General features: G+C 40.8%; 2 long non-coding RNA genes across 2 annotated transcripts; one reads left to right on the forward strand and one right to left on the reverse strand.

Annotated features, from left to right (window-relative positions):
• Positions 1-3,794: 3,794 nt before the first annotated feature.
• Positions 3,795-10,362, reverse strand: LOC145425842 (uncharacterized). Its single transcript, XR_013906603.1, has 2 exons — positions 10,248-10,362; positions 3,795-8,169 (listed from the first exon to the last, which is right to left on the reverse strand). It is a non-coding gene; the product is annotated as an uncharacterized LOC145425842 (long non-coding RNA).
• Positions 10,363-11,341: 979 nt separating this feature from the next.
• LOC145425829 (uncharacterized) lies at positions 11,342-12,865 on the forward strand. The gene is made up of 2 exons (XR_013906588.1): positions 11,342-12,226; positions 12,273-12,865. It is a non-coding gene; the product is annotated as an uncharacterized LOC145425829 (long non-coding RNA).
• Positions 12,866-19,064: the final 6,199 nt, after the last annotated feature.

Below are 19,064 nucleotides of genomic sequence, written 5' to 3' on the forward strand. Positions count from 1 at the left end.
CTTGAAACTTATCATTCTAGAATGACACATTGCTGAGATAGAGCACACCTATAATAACAACCAATAAGCAAAACCCTGTAGACAACAGCTAAAACTACAGGATTGAGAAGCTGAATTAAATATGTAGACACTGCTAAGCTGATGAGCATGTTCCACATTTTCTTTTCTTTTTATTTATTTGTTTCTTTTAGAGCAGAAGCTGCTGTAACACACCCAAAGAAAGACTCTAGGTCTGACCAACCGTCTCAGTCATGGGCAAAAAGATGTCAGTCAATAAAATTCTAAAAGATAATTTATTGACAAAAAATATATCAAGAGATAAAAGATAAAACAGTCCAGTGTCCCACTTAAGAATTGTATAAAAACACACAGTCCCAAGGCCAGAGCCAGCTATGCCACACAGCCAAGTTGCACCCCACATGTTGCCTTTAACAGGGTTAGAAGTTGTCCTTGGAGACCCACCACCCTGCAAGCATATAGTCAGTGGTCACTCAAGCCTCTGCAACCCTGCTGCCTTTAGGCTGTGGCATATAATAGGCCCTGGCCTGCACAGAGAGACAAAACGACACACCTAATATAAAATTCATAGGGCAAAACCCGTCCATCCCAAACATATCTGATTTCATCACATTACATACCTGCACAGAGAGACAAAACAACACAGCAGTGTTTGTAGTGTGGGCTATAAGAAGACCGGTGTATCAGTGCAATCAAGTACACCTGCCTCTAATTAGTCCAACCCCATTCCAGCCATTGGCTCACCAAAAATGTGACACACACAAAACCACTCCCAACCCAGTGCAACTTCACACAATAATATGGAGCTGAATTAACACAGGCACATTAGTCTACCATGTTACAAGCTGCATGCTATTAAAAGCCAACATATGCAGACTTCTGCCTTGTTCGGATGGCAGCATTTTTTTTCTTTTTCTTTTGTGTCCTGACACGTTTATGTTTTTTGCTTTTGTTTGATTATTTTGTTGGTTTTGGAAACGAATTTAAACGAACTTGTGACAATACTTGAGAATCACAGTGACACATAGTGATTAGGCATATGATTGAAAAATGCCTAGGTTTAGAGCTGTGAGCTATGAGCTGTGAGCAATGCAAAGTTAAATATATATATTTGTATAAATGGGAAACAACCCTAACTTGAAAGTTTGAAATGTGTGAGATCCATGCATTGTTTGAAGAACTAGAAATTATCTAAAACTGCCTTAAGTGAAATTGTAGAGTTGCATCTATTCTCCCAAACAAAAAAACAAAAAACAAAAAAAGGGAGAAGCATTCTGTAACTTAAAAATAAGGCTGACTGTTGACAACAGACTAAAACACTAATTCGCAGGTGGCTATCAGGAACAGAGAGGCGAGCAAAGTCACAAACACCAAGGCCGCAGACAGCCACGCAGAAACAGCAGATAACATAGAGACAACGCCTGCTAGAACCGTGGAGAGGAAGGTCACTTCACACGAGATTGTTGCGCATGTGAAATACACAAAGATAAACAAATAACCATTTATATAGACAGCCAGTATGTTTTCTCTGCTGTGCATCATTTTGCAAAAAATCTGGAAAACCAGAGGAATGATTACACCAACTGGCAAACCAGCATGCCAACCTCTTACAACGCCTACTGACTCTTTCATTACTACAGGCAACAATTTTGCTGACAGAGCAGCAAAATAGGCGGCACAACAGGCAAACATCACATTGATGGCAGTAAACACACATCAGATTCCACTGGATGTGTTGAAAAATGAACAAAAAGCTGCAAGCACAGCAGAGCAGGCAAAATGGCTAAAACACGGTGCAGTTCTGACAAACGACTTAATGATGTGTTGTGGCAAGCCAGTGTTGCCAAAAAATTCCTCCACAAAATGGCGGCATTAGTGACTCATGGCTGTACGCATTTGTCAACGGGGGGACTGACCAGTATTGGCAACTCTCATTTCTACACTGTAAATTTTGAAACTTCAGCAAAACAATTTGTCAGAACGTGCATGACGTGTCAAAAATATAATGCTCAAGGTAACCTGCGACCAAGGAGAGGCCGTTTTCCAACTCCGCCTCATCCTTTTCACACAATTCATATGGATTTTATTGAACTAAGCGAATGTCAAGGGTCAAAATACGCCCTAGTGGTTATAGACGTGTTCTCAAAGTGGCCGGAAATCTATCCAGTGAAAAAGGCAGATGCAATTTCAGTAGCAAAGTGCCTGTGCAATCACTTCATACCCACATATGGCATTCCAGCTTTGATACGATCAGACAACGGCACTCATTTTGTAAATGATGTCATCACTAAGGTCTCTGAAGCACTCGGTTTCAGCATAAAACACCACTGTGCTTATCACCCTCAGAGCGCAGGCCTTGTAGAGAGAACTAACGGCACTATAAAACAAAGGCTCAGGAAATGCATGGCAGAAACAGGAAGGCCGTGGCCTGAATGTTTGGGTTTAGTGAAGATGTGGATGCGCTTAACACAAGGCTCCCATAAACTAACTCCATTTGAAATCATTCATGGCAGGCCGTTTCCACTGCCTATTACCAGTCAACCAATAGACAAAGCAATCAGAGAAAACACATTAGCAGAATGGATGTCTAAGCTGTTAGAAAACAAAGAGATCATTGTACATAATCAACAACCTGATGATGTTTCTCCAGTGTCTTGCAGACTAAAGCCCGGTGACTGGGTTCTGATCAAGGTGCTCCAAAGGAAAAACTGGAGCACACCCAGGTGGGAGGGGCCATACCAAGTCCTCCTCACTACACCGACCGCTTGCAAAATTGCGGAACGACCATCCTGGGTCCATCAGAGTCACTGCAGGCGAGTCAGTGAAGCCATCTAAACACAGCTGACGGCAGGCTTGCCTACTTGTTGTGATCTCGCCCGGTGGAGGGGTCAGCTTTCCTGGCCGGGGGGTCTACTCGCGACAGGAGGGTGTGTTCCGTCGTCATGAGGTGGTGGCTCTTATCAACTGCAGCGGCCCTGACCATGGCCGGGCTCCTCACCTTTGCTTCCGTGAGGGACAACAAGTCACGTTATATGGAGAAAAGGCAGACACTGTATGACAAAGGAAAGTACACCAAGTTTCCCCATGGCTATGCCACTAATTTCTGGTGGCAGTTTATGAACACTACAGCTTACTTGAATAATAAAACTGACTGCTATGCAAATACATATACACTTTCTGCCCACCAAGGAACGAGAGGAAGTGTATGGACTGTTCACTCAACGAAACCTGTGCCAGTAACGCGACACTGATGAGCCTCAACTGTCGCTCCAACTACAGCTACCGAATGCCACTACAAACAAAGACTCAGTACCAGACAGGATGTGCACGGACGGCACCCAGCAGCAGAGGAACCAGAGTTTTGGCTGACTGGTACTTCCTATGTGGCAACAAGGCTTATCTGTCACTCCCTGAAGGTTGGGGAGGTCTGTGCGCCCTGGTGGAATTATCAGATCACGTTTTCTTCATGCAAAGTGTTGCACATCATCCAAGCAGCCGGCAGAGACGTGAAGTGGACATCGCCTCCCCCAATTCTTTCGGCATTACTGTGGACACTGGAGTGCCGGGAGAGTTTCGCATCTGGGGAGGTGGAGTGAAATTCTTACAGAGCTTGATCCCCGGCATTGGAGTTGCCGAGGTGCGGGATCATGTGGAAATCAACCGATATGCTCTGCTACGACACATCAACTTGACTAAGACCCTGGGAACTGTTAAGATTCAATATTGAGGAAGGGTACAAGAGGTGATCGAAGAATAACCACACCGATCCGGCCGGGTGAAGTCAAACGATGATTTTAATGAATACACGCGTGGGAAGACAACTCTGTACGCAGACAGGAAGTAGTCTTCGACTTAATCAAAGCATGAACAGATATTTTATAGCATCAGGGTTTGTTTACTGACGCCCCTTCATACGTCACAGACACATTTTATACATAGATCAGATCAACATCATCATGACTTTTCACCCAGAAAATCATCTTCTATTTTCATGGCTTGGTACTTTCCGTTCTTATCTTAAAATGAATTGTTCCTCTTTCTTGCCGAGACAACAAGAAACGGTTCCTCTTTTACCGAGACACTTTTGCAGTTACAACCAGACATGAGTAATCTCTCCTCTAAATAAATTTAACTCTATGTGTGTGTATGTGTTGACCTCACATGCTCTTTCTCAATTCACCTGTTGCACTTCTGACCTTTTACCAGACCAGAAGCTCACTGAGACTATGTGTATGTCTTCTACTAAATAAATGTTTTAATCAAGAACCTCTACTTAAACCTTAATATAAAATGACCTGATATAAGTGTTTTGTAAGCATGTATTGCAATTCCTTCTATGGCTCCAAGTCACTTGCACAATAGATTGTCCGAACATCGCGCCGAACAAAGCTTCCGACCCCCAATTAATTGACCGAGCTCCAACTCTTTAATAAGCACAGATATGCATTGTGTATAAAATAGTCATAGCTGCTTAAGGCCTTCTTAAAGCTATCTGTTACATTGTTAAAGCCTCGTCTTAGCCTGCGGCTCAAAATAACTTCCTGCTTCTTTCTGCATACAACTTCCTGTCAGCCTGCAACTCAGTCTTTCTGAAAGAGACACTGTTTAAACCTTTGAATGCAATATAAACTCCAGATTTTATTATTAATGCAATGGTAATGATGACAATTATTTAACTATAGCAGTAAAATAATTTCCCTCCTCGACACTCCCCCTTTTGACCTCTGGAACACCAGAGGTCACAATACATTGTGTCCTCACGCAGACCCTTCTCTGGTGGTCTCGAACCTCGAGATCTCCAGGATCCTCGCCCCTCCTGTGGTCGCCGAGATCTTCTGCAAAGGAAACAAAACACCTTTCCTGCATCTCCCTAACTTATCCTATCTGGGACTCTTTAATCAAAAGCCTGATCCTAATTATCTTCTTAACTTATTGACTTGTATTTATGTATACTCTTCAACGTTACTCATCCCTTTAGAACTCTTTAAGCCCTGCTTTCACGTCCGGTTGCTCGCTCTATTTTCCCTTATCTGATCATCAACATCCTGTGCACAAGTTGTCGCTGCTGCAAGTTAATCTACTCCAAAAGAAAACAACCACTTTAATCAATTAAGTTCAAGCATATAAGCAATTACTCCTGTATACATTTCATCATAGCTAAATGCTGCCTTGAAACAACTCCTATGTGTTAACTTCATTTTAACCTCACATTTCCTATGTTATAACCCATTTTGGTATAGCCTTTTTATTTCATTTTGCTCCTTTTAATGTAACAATACCTCCTAATTCTAGTTTATCAGACTTAACCAAAATATATGCTTTCCTTCCTCTTTGGTCCTTCTTTAAGTTCAGTTAAAAGCTAAATGAATTTAAGGCCTTTTGCCTGGAATCAATACTGTCATGTGTGTTTCTTAACTCTGTGTCTGTAAGCGTGTGCAATCCTTCATGAACTCATATTATCCTCACAGTAGATTGGCTAATCATAGCGCTAGCCAAAGGCTCGTGACCCTCCAGAGACAAATTTGAGCCACAACTCCTTTAAAAGCACAAAATGCAATATGTATAAAAATCATTTCTATTTATAAGCTCCCCCTTTTATCCCAAAAATACCTCCTATGTAATATCTGTATGTGTAAGCCTACATTATAACCACTTCTTCTAAAGATCAAAAATCAAAGCTGTTCTACCCCTTCAACCCTCACTAATTTTCCCTCTAAGAATTATTCACAGCTTTGAAAAACCGGCATTGTATCTTCTAAACAGGATTCAGTTCTGTCATGGTCCTGGGCCATGTTGGCCCAGTATTCTTGGTTCCTTGTATTTTCGCTCCTTATTTAGGCCAGGTTTTCTGAGGTGTCCTGTTGTGGTGTTCCCTAAGTGTTTTTTCCCTTTGTGACTCTTACCCCCTTGTGCCCCTCTGTGTATTTATGAGCTCTCGTCTCTCTTTGTGTTTATTCCATGTTTTCCCCCAGCCTGTTATGTCTGTGTTCTCCTCGTGCTCTGGGTGTATTTAAGTTGTGTCTTCTGTTATGGTAGTTGCTGGTTTGTCTGTGTTGTTTCCCCTCGGTCTCCCTGCATCCTCGTTTCTGGTTTGTGTTATTAGCTTACCCAGTTTTCCGGTTTCTTGTTTTTCCACCAGTGCTGTTTTGTGCCCACCGTTGTAAATAAATATTCACCTGCACCAGAGCTGCCGCCTTTTGGGTCCTTTTCTACAACTCCACACGGCTTGCCTCGCAAACCGTGACAAGTTCACTTTTAATCCTTTAACCTTAACTTAAAAATAACAGTTTCAGTTTTACCATATCCAAATGATCAAAAACCCAAAAGGTCCTAAAATGATCCTAAATTATTAAACAATTAAATTATTAAACCCTAAACCCCCCTTTATCTTGATACATTTCATGTGTCAAGATACTATACAAAACTTAAAACTGCTCAGTTTTCCCCACTCATGATCCAATCTATGTCATAAAAATAAACTTAAAACAGAACAGTTATCAGTCATGTGTTTCTACAATTAATGGTAACTGAGTTACATCAAAAAATATTTCCCCTTTAGCATTTGGCATTCTCCCAACAATATACTATAATCCCATAATCTAACCCCACCTAATAAAACAAAACAGAAATTTTCTCTGGTAAAAACAAATTGTTTGTCCACATTTATTCATCCTCACATTCACTCACATGCAGTCACACCTTTATTTGCTGATAGTGGAGCCTCCCGCACGATCAGATACTCCACCCTCAGCAAAATGAGCTCAGTCATTTTTATTTTCCATAGGAAAATATTTCTTTATGCTTTTGGACTGGATTGACTCGCATAAAATCCTTTTTACAGGGACTTACGACCTGAATTGTCCCCAGGTAGCTCTCCTCAGCCAATTGTAATCTGGAAAGCCCCCTTATATTTGCTCCTCCCGATAATTTTCAGCGCCGTTATTCACTGTTGCAGGCCTGCTTAAAACAGAAATGAAAAATAGAGCTGATTGTTAGCTCATAAAAACAAAACAAAATCACCTGACAGGTTTTCTTTAAGTGCACTGTTACAAAATAATGGGCCCAATTTTAGACATGTCCATGTTTCCTAAAACTCCCTCTATTTAAAACAAAAACACCAACAACAACCTACCTGACAGAATCAACCCATCACCACAACAACCTTAAACACACAAATCTTGCCACCACATAATTTCACCTCCTCAATACACCAAAAGTCTCATTAAAACCACTCAATTTGCACACAAAAATCACCCCCTTATGCTCTTAAATTCAGCATAAGACCCCTTACGACATCATATAATCACTAAACTATAAATTCCCTACCCCAATCTGCACTTCTCGTCTCTGCTATGCTTCCTCTTCCTGAAAGTCACAGTCACACACACTCCAGCTAATTTGCATACTGAGTCATCTCTCAAGAAGCTGTAACAACAGAAACATATGTTTAAACATTCCCAACTCATTAAATCATTTTATTTCTTCCAACAGTGATCACTAGTGTTGATCACTCAGTACGAGAGCACTCCTAAGTCACTCTTTTTTAAAACTACTTTAATCCCTTTTTCGTTTTCATAACTCCCTTTGTCATATGGCTTATTCTATTCCTCAATTACAAACTCAAATGTATTTTATTAAACATTCACACCCTTGTATCATTCATACAAAATAGCAAGCTGTTCTTCATTGCCTATGTTTGTGTTCTTAGCCAGGTTTAATCAGTGTCTATGCATTAAACTCCATGAGCTTGTCTTGTCTTTATAAGTTTAATGCATTTCCTGTTTGTGTGTGTGAATTTGCATATGGTGCTTTTACAGTGTGTCAGACTCCTTCATAATTTTGCCTTTAAACAGTCAATTTTCTCCTCCCCAAATTTACTAACCCAAATTCTGATTTCCTACCTTAAATAGCAGCATTCCTTGTCCTCAGCCAGAAGGTAGGGCTCCACTTGCCACTTTCCACCTCCACCCTAGCCCAGCGGCCTTACCCGTCAGGACCCGTCTTCTTACTGAAGCCGAGAGTAATCGTGACTGTGCCTGCCTTAGGTTGTCCCAGGGTTTCGAGGTGGGATCTTACCCGTCATGGGCTATCCAGCCTTCCATACTCGCCTGATACGGGGCCCAAGTGGGCAGGGGAGGGAACACACTGGCTCTGGGAATTAAAGGAATGTAAGCTGCTTCCTTCATTGCATCTTATATTAACCTATCTCTATAATAAGCTATCTCAATTCTGACTCCTTCCTAGAATAATTTCACATATGGCACTTTGTGTATGTGTGTTTTCTATTCATTAATGTAATTGTCAGTTATTTTCTCTCCCGGTCAGGGAACCACATTATTTTCTCTCTTCATTTTACCTTCTTTTGTTTGTTTGTGACGTTCTACTTTAGCTCTACTAAGCCTTGATGTAAAAACAATACTCCCTTATTTCACGCACACACTCTGCCTTTTGCCTACACACACACTTCTCTCTCAGACTTCCTCTGTTCACACATCACCTTATATGGGCATGCAAACTTCCTGTCACCCACACCATTTCCTGTTACACACACACCGCCCGCAGCTGCTCAGAGCAGCTCAAACTGCTTTGCTGTTTCTCCAGGCTAATCAAACTTATTTTGTATTTACAATCTACAAACCCTCTGTAATTCTACTAACTTTTGACCTAAAATGTAGCATCATTCACACAATGATTTCATAATCCTCTCACACACACCTTTTAAATAAACTAAACTCTTATAACATCACTCATGCCTCTCTCAAATTAAAACACTTTCAAAGTTTAAAACGTCCTACTTTACATCACCCAAGAAATACCTCTCACACCTTTATTCATCATGTCAAAGCTTCTAGTCACCGCATTCACACTTAAACTGTGACTAGAGTTAAGGAATATAACTCAACACACTTTCCTAAGAGTATTTTAGACATGCTTGTCATAATCAAAAAGAGCAAGTAAAAAACAAACAAACAAAAAATTGAAACCTCCATTAATTCTCACCGCACACACAAGAAATTGAAAAAATAAAACCCACCAGCAACTAATGCTGGAGAAAAGTTACTACTGAAAGTGATGTGTTAGTCTTAAGTATATACAGTGCACTCAATATATTTATATATCTACATCCAAACTCAGTCAATTACTATACATCCACTACGGCAACTCAAAACTTTATTTATAGTCCTCTAATAAACATAAATGGCATTTGAAACACACACTCAACAATGTTTGCAGCAGTATTTGTAAAACCAACTGTGGCTTAAACAGTTCACTGCTTACTCATTTGCATTTTCACTCACACACACCGTCTAAAAATAGCTCCAGCATTGCCTCAGACTCCTTTCACACAGAGATCTCTTATTACAAAGACGTCTTATATTTACAACTACTGTCAGATCTGTCAGCTTTAGCGCCTAACCAATTTAGACAAATTTAAAATAACCGCCCACCAATTAACCAGTATCAAGACTTTAACTGTTTCTGGCCTCATTTCTAAAATCCCTAACTCAATTTAAAAGCGTCAACCAACCCAAACTTTGCCTGAAGCTCTATTTTTGGCATTTCACAGCCAAGGCTTACCTCGAAGTGTTAAGTTAAAGTTACACGCCCGAAGACCAACTTCTCCTGTCCAAAAAAGCGCAGGTACCGTTGCAAACGGTAAGGAGACTCTAACTCCTAGCTTAATTCCGGGATGCCCTGTACCCCACAGCTAAACCACACTGAACTAACCCTCTTCGCCGAGAGGTCAATGTCGCGCGTCCATGACAAGGAGGGAGCGTAACCTCCGGGCTCTGCGCTTCCTAGCAGACTCGAACTGCCGTTCTAGAATAATTTATAATACTTTGAAACAACAATCAACACCCGAAACAAGTGTATAACTGAAGCAGGTGCAACCTAGTGGTCAAATGGAGACTCCAACTCACAAAATGACCGCTCAGGTCCACTCTTATGACCAAATTTGGACTCTAACCAACACAATAACCAATTCCCTACCAAACTACTTGAGACTCTAACTCAATTTCTTTGGGACTTCAACCCAGTATTTAAACTTTTCTTATCAGACTCTTAACTACTTTCATTTCTTCTTAGCAGAACTCTAACTGCTTCAACTCATGAGATTTTCATCAAAATCAAAACAGACATCCACCAGTAACTTCAGTGAGTAGACTTAAATTTTATCATGTCCAATTTGGCACACTTTGGAAATAATTCAACAGGTAGTGCCTTACCTTTTGGATAAGCCGGCTTATGCCCACTCACTTAGACCACTGGAATTCATGTCTGCCCGTCAGACCACCCAAGACCCCGGATTTCTCCGTCCAAACCTCCAACTCTCCCTCCTCAAATCCCGGACGAAGCCCCCAAATGTTAAGATTCAATATTGAGGAAGGGTACAAGAGGTGATCGAAGAATAACCACACCGATCCGGCCGGGTGAAGTCAAACGATGATTTTAATGAATACACGCGTGGGAAGACAACTCTGTACGCAGACAGGAAGTAGTCTTCGACTTAATCAAAGCATGAACAGATATTTTATAGCATCAGGGTTTGTTTACTGACGCCCCTTCATACGTCACAGACACATTTTATACATAGATCAGATCAACATCATCATGACTTTTCACCCAGAAAATCATCTTCTATTTTCATGGCTTGGTACTTTCCGTTCTTATCTTAAAATGAATTGTTCCTCTTTCTTGCCGAGACAACAAGAAACGGTTCCTCTTTTACCGAGACACTTTTGCAGTTACAACCAGACATGAGTAATCTCTCCTCTAAATAAATTTAACTCTATGTGTGTGTATGTGTTGACCTCACATGCTCTTTCTCAATTCACCTGTTGCACTTCTGACCTTTTACCAGACCAGAAGCTCACTGAGACTATGTGTATGTCTTCTACTAAATAAATGTTTTAATCAAGAACCTCTACTTAAACCTTAATATAAAATGACCTGATATAAGTGTTTTGTAAGCATGTATTGCAATTCCTTCTATGGCTCCAAGTCACTTGCACAATAGATTGTCCGAACATCGCGCCGAACAAAGCTTCCGACCCCCAATTAATTGACCGAGCTCCAACTCTTTAATAAGCACAGATATGCATTGTGTATAAAATAGTCATAGCTGCTTAAGGCCTTCTTAAAGCTATCTGTTACATTGTTAAAGCCTCGTCTTAGCCTGCGGCTCAAAATAACTTCCTGCTTCTTTCTGCATACAACTTCCTGTCAGCCTGCAACTCAGTCTTTCTGAAAGAGACACTGTTTAAACCTTTGAATGCAATATAAACTCCAGATTTTATTATTAATGCAATGGTAATGATGACAATTATTTAACTATAGCAGTAAAATAATTTCCCTCCTCGACAGAACCGCCTTAGCAGGAGAACAGCAGGCCATCAGAACGATGGTGCTGCAGAACAGACTGACACTAGACCTGCTAACAGCATCACAAGGAGGAGTTTGCAAGCTGATCGGGGAAACATGTTGCACTTTTATCCCTGATGGATACGAAACTGGAGGAGACATTTATGAAGCTTTGCAGAATTTGACCGCTCTGCAAAAATATGTCACTGACCACACACCTGGAGCAGCTACAGCACAAAGCTGGCTGGACTGGCTGTTCAGCGGTTCATGGCTGGCTGCTGTAGCAAAGCCATTTTTCCTTCTAGGTCTCATCATGATAGCACTGCTCATATTAGTGTTGTGTGTGTTGCCATGCCTAAGAGTAATGATTTCACAGATGATAACAACTACAATGACTGCTTATGTTGCCGTGCCTGAAGAAGAACAACATCCCGTTGCAATTCTGTTAGAGGAGAACTTGTACTAGCTGCTAATAAATGACGTGGTGATTAAAAATGACTTGTCAAGTGATCATGCACTGATTAAAACATTAGTAGGTTATGCAAGTTTTCATGCTTTTATTTTTTTTGAAGTCTTGAGTTTTAAACATAAAGTTTTTCGTTTTAAATATAGTTTTCATCCATTTATTTTTTGAAGTTCTCATCCTTTTATTTTTTGAAGTCTTCATTTTAAATATGAAGTTTTCATTATTTTACATATAAAGTTTTCAATTTAAGGTTTGCATCATTTTAAATATAAGGTTTTCATCCTTGTATTTTTTGAAGTTTTCATTTTACATATTAGGTTTTCATCATTTTTAAATATAAAGTTTTCATTTTACTTTTCATCCTTTTATTTTTTGTAAGTTTTCGTTTTAAAATATAAGGTTTTCATCCTTTTATTTTTTGTAGTTTTAGTTTTATTATTTTTTCTTGTTTATTCCACTTGTTATTTCATTTACTATGATTTTCATTTACTATGTTTTTCTTTTTATTATTTTCTTTTGTTTTATTCTTTAGACCAAATGACTGCCATTTCTGCTATGCTGACATTTTGAAAATTTTGAAAATTTAAAAATTGCCTAAGATACTTAATAAATAACCTTCATAGACAATTGTTGTATACATTTAAAATAAGTTAAAACAGGAGGGAATGTTACAGGAAAAATGATTCTATGTTTCTTTACCTTCTTTTAAATGTACAAAGATGCCTTTTGTCTGCCCTTTGCCTATGGTTAGATTAGTTTAGAATGATCTTTTTAGACTTTCCCAGCAAAGACATCTTGTTTCTGGGACATATTGTTTTAGATTGTTTTATCTCTCACAGCCTTCTCCCAGCTCTCTGCTGACGAGACTAGCGCCACATATGGAGTTGTTTATTTTATTTGTTTTGTATTTTCTTATCCTGTTCTCACTGTCTTTCCTATAAAAATTACCAAGCCACTGTGCATGGTGTGAGTTGTCCTTAGCAGCTCACCCGTGTACACGTTTGATAAAGAAAGTAACTTTGTCTCATTGTGTCTTTATTTCTCCTGGGTCTTTTACAGAGTTTTCCCCCAACAGGGACCCAACCTAACCTTAACAGTAGCAAACCAAGTCTCCCCTCGCCAGTCACATCAGAAGTAGTTAACCAGCAGCAGGGTGAGGCACTCGCTACGTCTGGTGTTATGGCACCCCACACTAAACGTGGGGCAGTTGCTAAGCTAATCAGTAATAAAGCTCTCATACATTGCAATTTGAATGGCTTAGCAGTGAAAGCAGTACTTGACACATGTGCTCAAGTTTGCATCATAAGTAAACATTGGAAAGACTGATACTTGCCTGACTTAGTCATGCAACCTCTGTCTGAAATCATCAAGGAAATTGATGAGTTGAAAGTTTGCGCAGTCAACGAGGAAACCATATCATTTGATGGCTGGGTACCCATCATGATCTACTTATCGGGGGGTGAAGACCCCAGCCTCTCCGTCAGTATTCCGGTCCTCGTCAGTACCTTGCCTGTGGACAAACCATTGATCGGTTTCAATGTCTTGGAACAGATCGTTGAGGAGCAACTAGAGCAGTTGATACCTGCTCTTGTTACCTTGCTGTGTAATGCCATCTGTCTTCCCCCTGAGAATGGTGAGGTGGTCTGAAGCTTCATTCAGACAGTAGAGCCAAACATTACACAAGGGTACTTGAGAACAGTTGAAAGGGATGTGATTATCCCTCCTGAACAGGTCACCTGGTTAATGTGCCCCGTTCCATCAACCATGAATCCACTTGATTGTTCAGTGCTGTTTGAGGATGATGAGGGCAACCAGGCCCTAAAGCGGTTCTATGTCTTGACGGGGTTAGTTGAAATACAGAATCCAGCTAACCCATACATCACCATTGCTCTAAGTAATGACACCAAACATGATATCACCTTGACAAGCAAGATGGCCCTGGGCACCTTACAGCCAGTTGAACGTATTGTGGAGGTTGAGGCCTCAAACGAGTGCCCACCTGCAATAACAGTTCGCAAGATAATGGTGGAGTCAGCTGGACCTCTCCCAATGTCGTGGTATCCGCCAGTGAATCTTGATCATTTGGAAGAGGAACAAAAAGAGATTGTCCAGAGAATGTTGTTTGATGAGTGCAGCGTCTTTGAGTGGGATGGGAACAATATTGATTGTAATCCTGATCTGAAAATGGTGATAAACCTAAAGGTTGACATACCAGTGCAGAGAGCATATACCTCCTTTGCGCTGTCTTGTAGACGGGGATACAACTTCCTCCCACGGATTCCTATCCTATTCCTGTCTAAACGGCCCATCTGTGTCTCCTAAAGGATGACATACCAGTGCAGAGAGCATATACCTCCTTTGCGTGGTCTTGTAGATGGGGATACAACTTCCTCCCACGGATTCCTATTCCTGTCTAAACGGCCCATCTGTGTCTCTGTTCCTGTCCGTGATGTGGCCTCCCATGATTTACGCACTGTCTGTGTGGGCCTTGTGTCATCAATTCACAGAGAGTTGGGGAATGTCTTTCAACTCTCTGTGAATGGTACTCATGGCCATTGATCAGTGTGCTTTGGTCAGTGGTTGTTCTCAATGGTCATGAGAATTTGTATATTAATGATCAATGAACTGACCTCCCAGATCATTGTTACTTCAGTGGGCTGGTTTCAGTCATTATGCAAATGTACTGTTTATAAGATTGGGGAAACCTGCAGTCAACTGAGACTGAAGAATTCACATGGATGAGTGACAAAACGTTTCTCCCACTGAAAACGTTACGTCCAGATGAACAGAATCAGCTTTTGGAGATTTACTTAACTGCTTGATTGAGCATGTATTAAGACACTTTAAAATTTAGTTTTTACTATTACTATTACTAGGATATTACCAGAAGAAGCTCACAAAGCTTTCTGCTATACTTCAGTTTCTGTTGATGAGGAGGATTTTTTTTTGTCTAGGCTTTAAACCACATGTCTGTTCTTCTGAGCACTAATATACACACAAGAAATAGGCTTTTATGAAAACACTAAATCAAACACTGCTAACAGTGGGAATAAAGGAATTATTTTACTGCATTTATAATATAACTTTATCAATAAATTGCATTAAACTGTTTATCACAGCTACTGGCATCAGATTAACATTTTTATTGCATGTGCAGCCATAATCATTGTATACACACATTTGCATGTTGTGCTTAGTGATCGGCAGATGAAGCTTCATGAAGCACTGAAGCGTTTCATCCAATTGGTTCATCCCAGCGCAAAGCTTCTTAAAGCTTCATTTGCTCTAGTAAGACATCTACTGGACATAAAAATATTAGTTGGCATGAATTTGAAGAGTGTGGCCTTTTGCACACAGCCTGTAAATGTCAACAACAAAAGGAGTGTGTAAAACATGTATATTGTAGTGATGGCTGTATACTGTGTATATTTATGCTGGCAGTATGGAAAATGATTATTTGGAAATGCTTAAAATGGAAATGATCATTTACTGTGAGGTGAGGTGTGGTTGGGGTGTGGACAGCGGTTGTGCTTTTGTAACGTTGAGGTATGGACAGCTACACACTGAGGCTTTGAGCCTCAGTCCTACCTGTTCACATTTTATTCTGTAAAAACTAAATTTTCACTGCTTTTATAACCTTTAGTGGGGAGAACGTAGCTAGGATTTAATGATTTAACAAATCTTTTGAATCCTTTGTCCTCCACAATGCTAAATGGCTGGGAGTCCTCAATCACCATGCTAACCAGGTCTTCATCTATTTGAGATTGTTCTCCTGAGGAAAGACAATAAAGATAAAGCACAAATATAAATATCAAACACGTAAATTATAACAGCTGTATAATATTGTTATATCATTTAGTAACATTACTGCATGCTATATTATCATGGCATTTGATGGCTCACCTGGTCTTGCTCCACAATCGGTGTTCCCCTTATTCTCATGCAAAGCTCTGTAGTGCCTAAGCATGGATGAGGTGTTGTTGTTATATCCCAGCTCCCTGGCACATAGCAAACACTTCACTTTGTACAAAAGTAAAGCCGCTTAACATAAATTGTATTGCACCATCAGTATTATGAAAATACATCTTCTGTAGAAATTTACATACCTTGTTGGGAGGAATAAGATCAAAATGTTCCCACACAGGGGAGGACATCCTCCTCTTCTTAGCTGGCTCCATTCTCTCCAGACTTTCTCTCCTCACTCTCATAAACCTCCAAACTGTCTCCAAACTCTCACTAACTGCAACTCTCCATCAAACACCTACATTTTGAATGAAGTCTGAGGGGTTTATATCGCTGTCATATCTCACGGCAAAGTTCGAACCACTTCATGAACCAGTCACGTGGTACAGCCGGGCAGCGAGGCTTCGGACGTCATCATTTTCAGCTCCTCCCATAAATGAAGCAAGCCTCGATACGCGCATCGCGGAAACGCCCCCTCCATTACTCGACACAAGCTTCGAAGCCTCGATACAGAACGTCACATCAGTAGTTGTGCTCATAAGAGTTGATTCTCAGTCTATTGAAGGTTTCAAGCTTTGTGAAGCGCGATGTCTTCACAATCTATTGTGTAAGGTGATTTGGAGCAATGGAAGGTTAAAACAGCATTCACGCTTACAGACAAATATGATTTAAATGTAGACCTTTGTAAGCAAAGGCCTTGAATTCATTTAGCTTCTACCTGCAGTTGAGCTTGCCTAGTAAAAAGTGACAGAAGAAGAGTGAAGAAAGTGTAAAGTCCCCAGGGGCTATTCGGAGAATGAATTTAATTACCATGTATGGAAGAAAGTACTGGAAAGAGTAACATCTCTGTCTATTTTAGCTATTTTTAAGTGATGTGTGACACACGCTAGGCACAGATACACCCACACACAGGTCATTATCATCATGATCGTTGAGCCCACTGCACCACTCCTCCCCTGCAGCCACGCGCCGGACCACACCTCCGCCACATGATGATTTACTGTAACTTAAGCATAATTATGTACATTTGTGACGCAGAAGGGGCTGAACCCTGAGATGAATAAAACTATTCTGAATTGAGTTGTTTGGAGAAGATCTATGCTGATGAGTTGCAGTGTACATCTTCCCACACATGTACTCATTAAATCATCATTTGACTGAACTCTTCTGGGCCAGTGTTGGTTTGTTCTTTGCCTCAATATTTCGAATCGGGACACTACCAATACAGATCATTCACAGCTAGGCTAAAATAGAAGGATCTCAGTGATTGTGAAAACAGAGCTATTTAGGAGCAATAAGGCAGCGCAGCTAAAAGAGCCGAAGATCTCAAACACACTGAACACTCCTCACTCACTTGGAGAACCAACTTTCAGATTGATGACGCTGATGAGCTTCAAAGGTTTTCCAGCTCTCTTGATGACATGACACTCGTATGTTCCAGCATCATCTTGTCTCACATTCTTCACTTCAGAATCAAAGACACGTCTCCATCAGCTATCTGTCTGTCCTTCAGATCCACCTGGTTCTCAAAAGATGGATGCTGGTAATCTGGAACAAGTCATCCATGCTGATATAAAAGGACAAGTTCTTCATCTTCCAGGTCAGTTCTGCTCCACTCTACAACTATGACGATGTGAACTTGAGCTTGACATGTCAGAGTGACGTCCTGTCCAGACTCAGCTGTGATGATTTTGTGATCTGAAAAACAGGAAACAACACAGCGCAGCGAGATTAAAGATCAAAGTAACACTGTTCACTTCTACAGCAGTCAATCAGAGTGATGATCAGACAGCACTAAACTGTACTTACACACAGAGAATTTTCAATAAACTTATCACAAAATTAACGTGTGCAGGCTCATGTTGCCTGCACACACACAGACAAACAGAATGAATATGAAATAATCCTACTCAATTTCTTTGTCTTTATCTATCATTGAAATGGCATTTATCTCCAGGGCCCTGTTTCAGGAAGCCGGTTTAGTGGAAAAACTGAGTAAGTATACCCTGAGTTAACGAAAACTCTGGGTTGTCGGTTTCACAAAGCGAGTTCAGATGAAGCCTCAGTGAGTCACTATGATGACACACTCCGTGAAGCTAACCTGCCCCCTAGCAGGTTTACTACAACTAACCCTGACTGTCTCCGCCCCTTTGTCGGAAACCTGACAGTAGGAAGAGTCGGACATGGCGTGCCTCTTCCTTGAAGAGCCAGTAGATCGTGAAGCCCAAATTCTCCGCAGAGTTCTCCGCCGGGAGAGAGTGATCAGAGCGCGTTTGGACATTTTATCATTTCCTGATGATTTCCTGTGCGAACGTTACCGTTTCTCAGCACAATCTATAAGTTATTTGGATAACATCCTCAGGCCATATATTACGCATGTGACACATCGCGGACATTCTCTCAGTTCTGTACATATTATATGTATTGCACTTCGGTTTTTTGCAAACGGGAGCTTTCTGTATAATATTGGTGACGCTGAGCACGTTTCCAAGGCTACCGTCTGTCGGGCAGTCAGGAATGTTACAGTTGCACTGAAACGTCTCCTGCACTCATCTGTGGTGTTCCCCGGTCATAGACCCACAAGATTCATCAAAGAGGGATTCCACAAAATTGCAGGTAGCAGGATGAACGAAACTTAATTTATGATGTGGTGATACTTGGACTACTACTCAAATTTTACATTTATTTTCAGGGTTCCCAGGCGTGATTGGCTGTACAGATGGCACTCACATCCCAATCATTGCTCCTTCAGTAAATGAAGGAGACTATGTGAACAGGAAGTCTTTCCACAGCATTAATGTACAGGTACATAGTTCCCTGTAGCATTTCAAACTAACAAATTATTTCATTATAGTAATGGATGCTAATTTGTGTTCTCTGCACTGTGAAGATCATATATGATGCTGCCAACATTATCACAAATGTGGAAGCCAAGTGGCCAGGCTCTGTCCATGACTCACAAATATTCCGTGAATGTACACTGAGCACAAAATTTGGACATGGTGAGTTGAGAATACTTTAAAATATATAAAGACCAATTGCTTCAGGGACATTTGAACTGAAGTGTATCCTTCTGTCTTAGGAGAGTTCACTGGCTACTTGCTTGGTGATAGGGGGTATCCATGTTTACCCTATTCGCTTACCCCTTACCCTGACCCTGAACCGGGCCCACAGCAGCGATATAATCTGGCTAATTGCAGGACAAGAGCCAGAATTGAAATGACTATCGGAATGCTTATATGGAACGCCAGGA

Source organism: Astatotilapia calliptera, chromosome 3, assembly GCF_964374335.1.
Source record: "Astatotilapia calliptera chromosome 3, fAstCal68.1, whole genome shotgun sequence".
NCBI lineage: Eukaryota > Metazoa > Chordata > Actinopteri > Cichliformes > Cichlidae > Astatotilapia > Astatotilapia calliptera.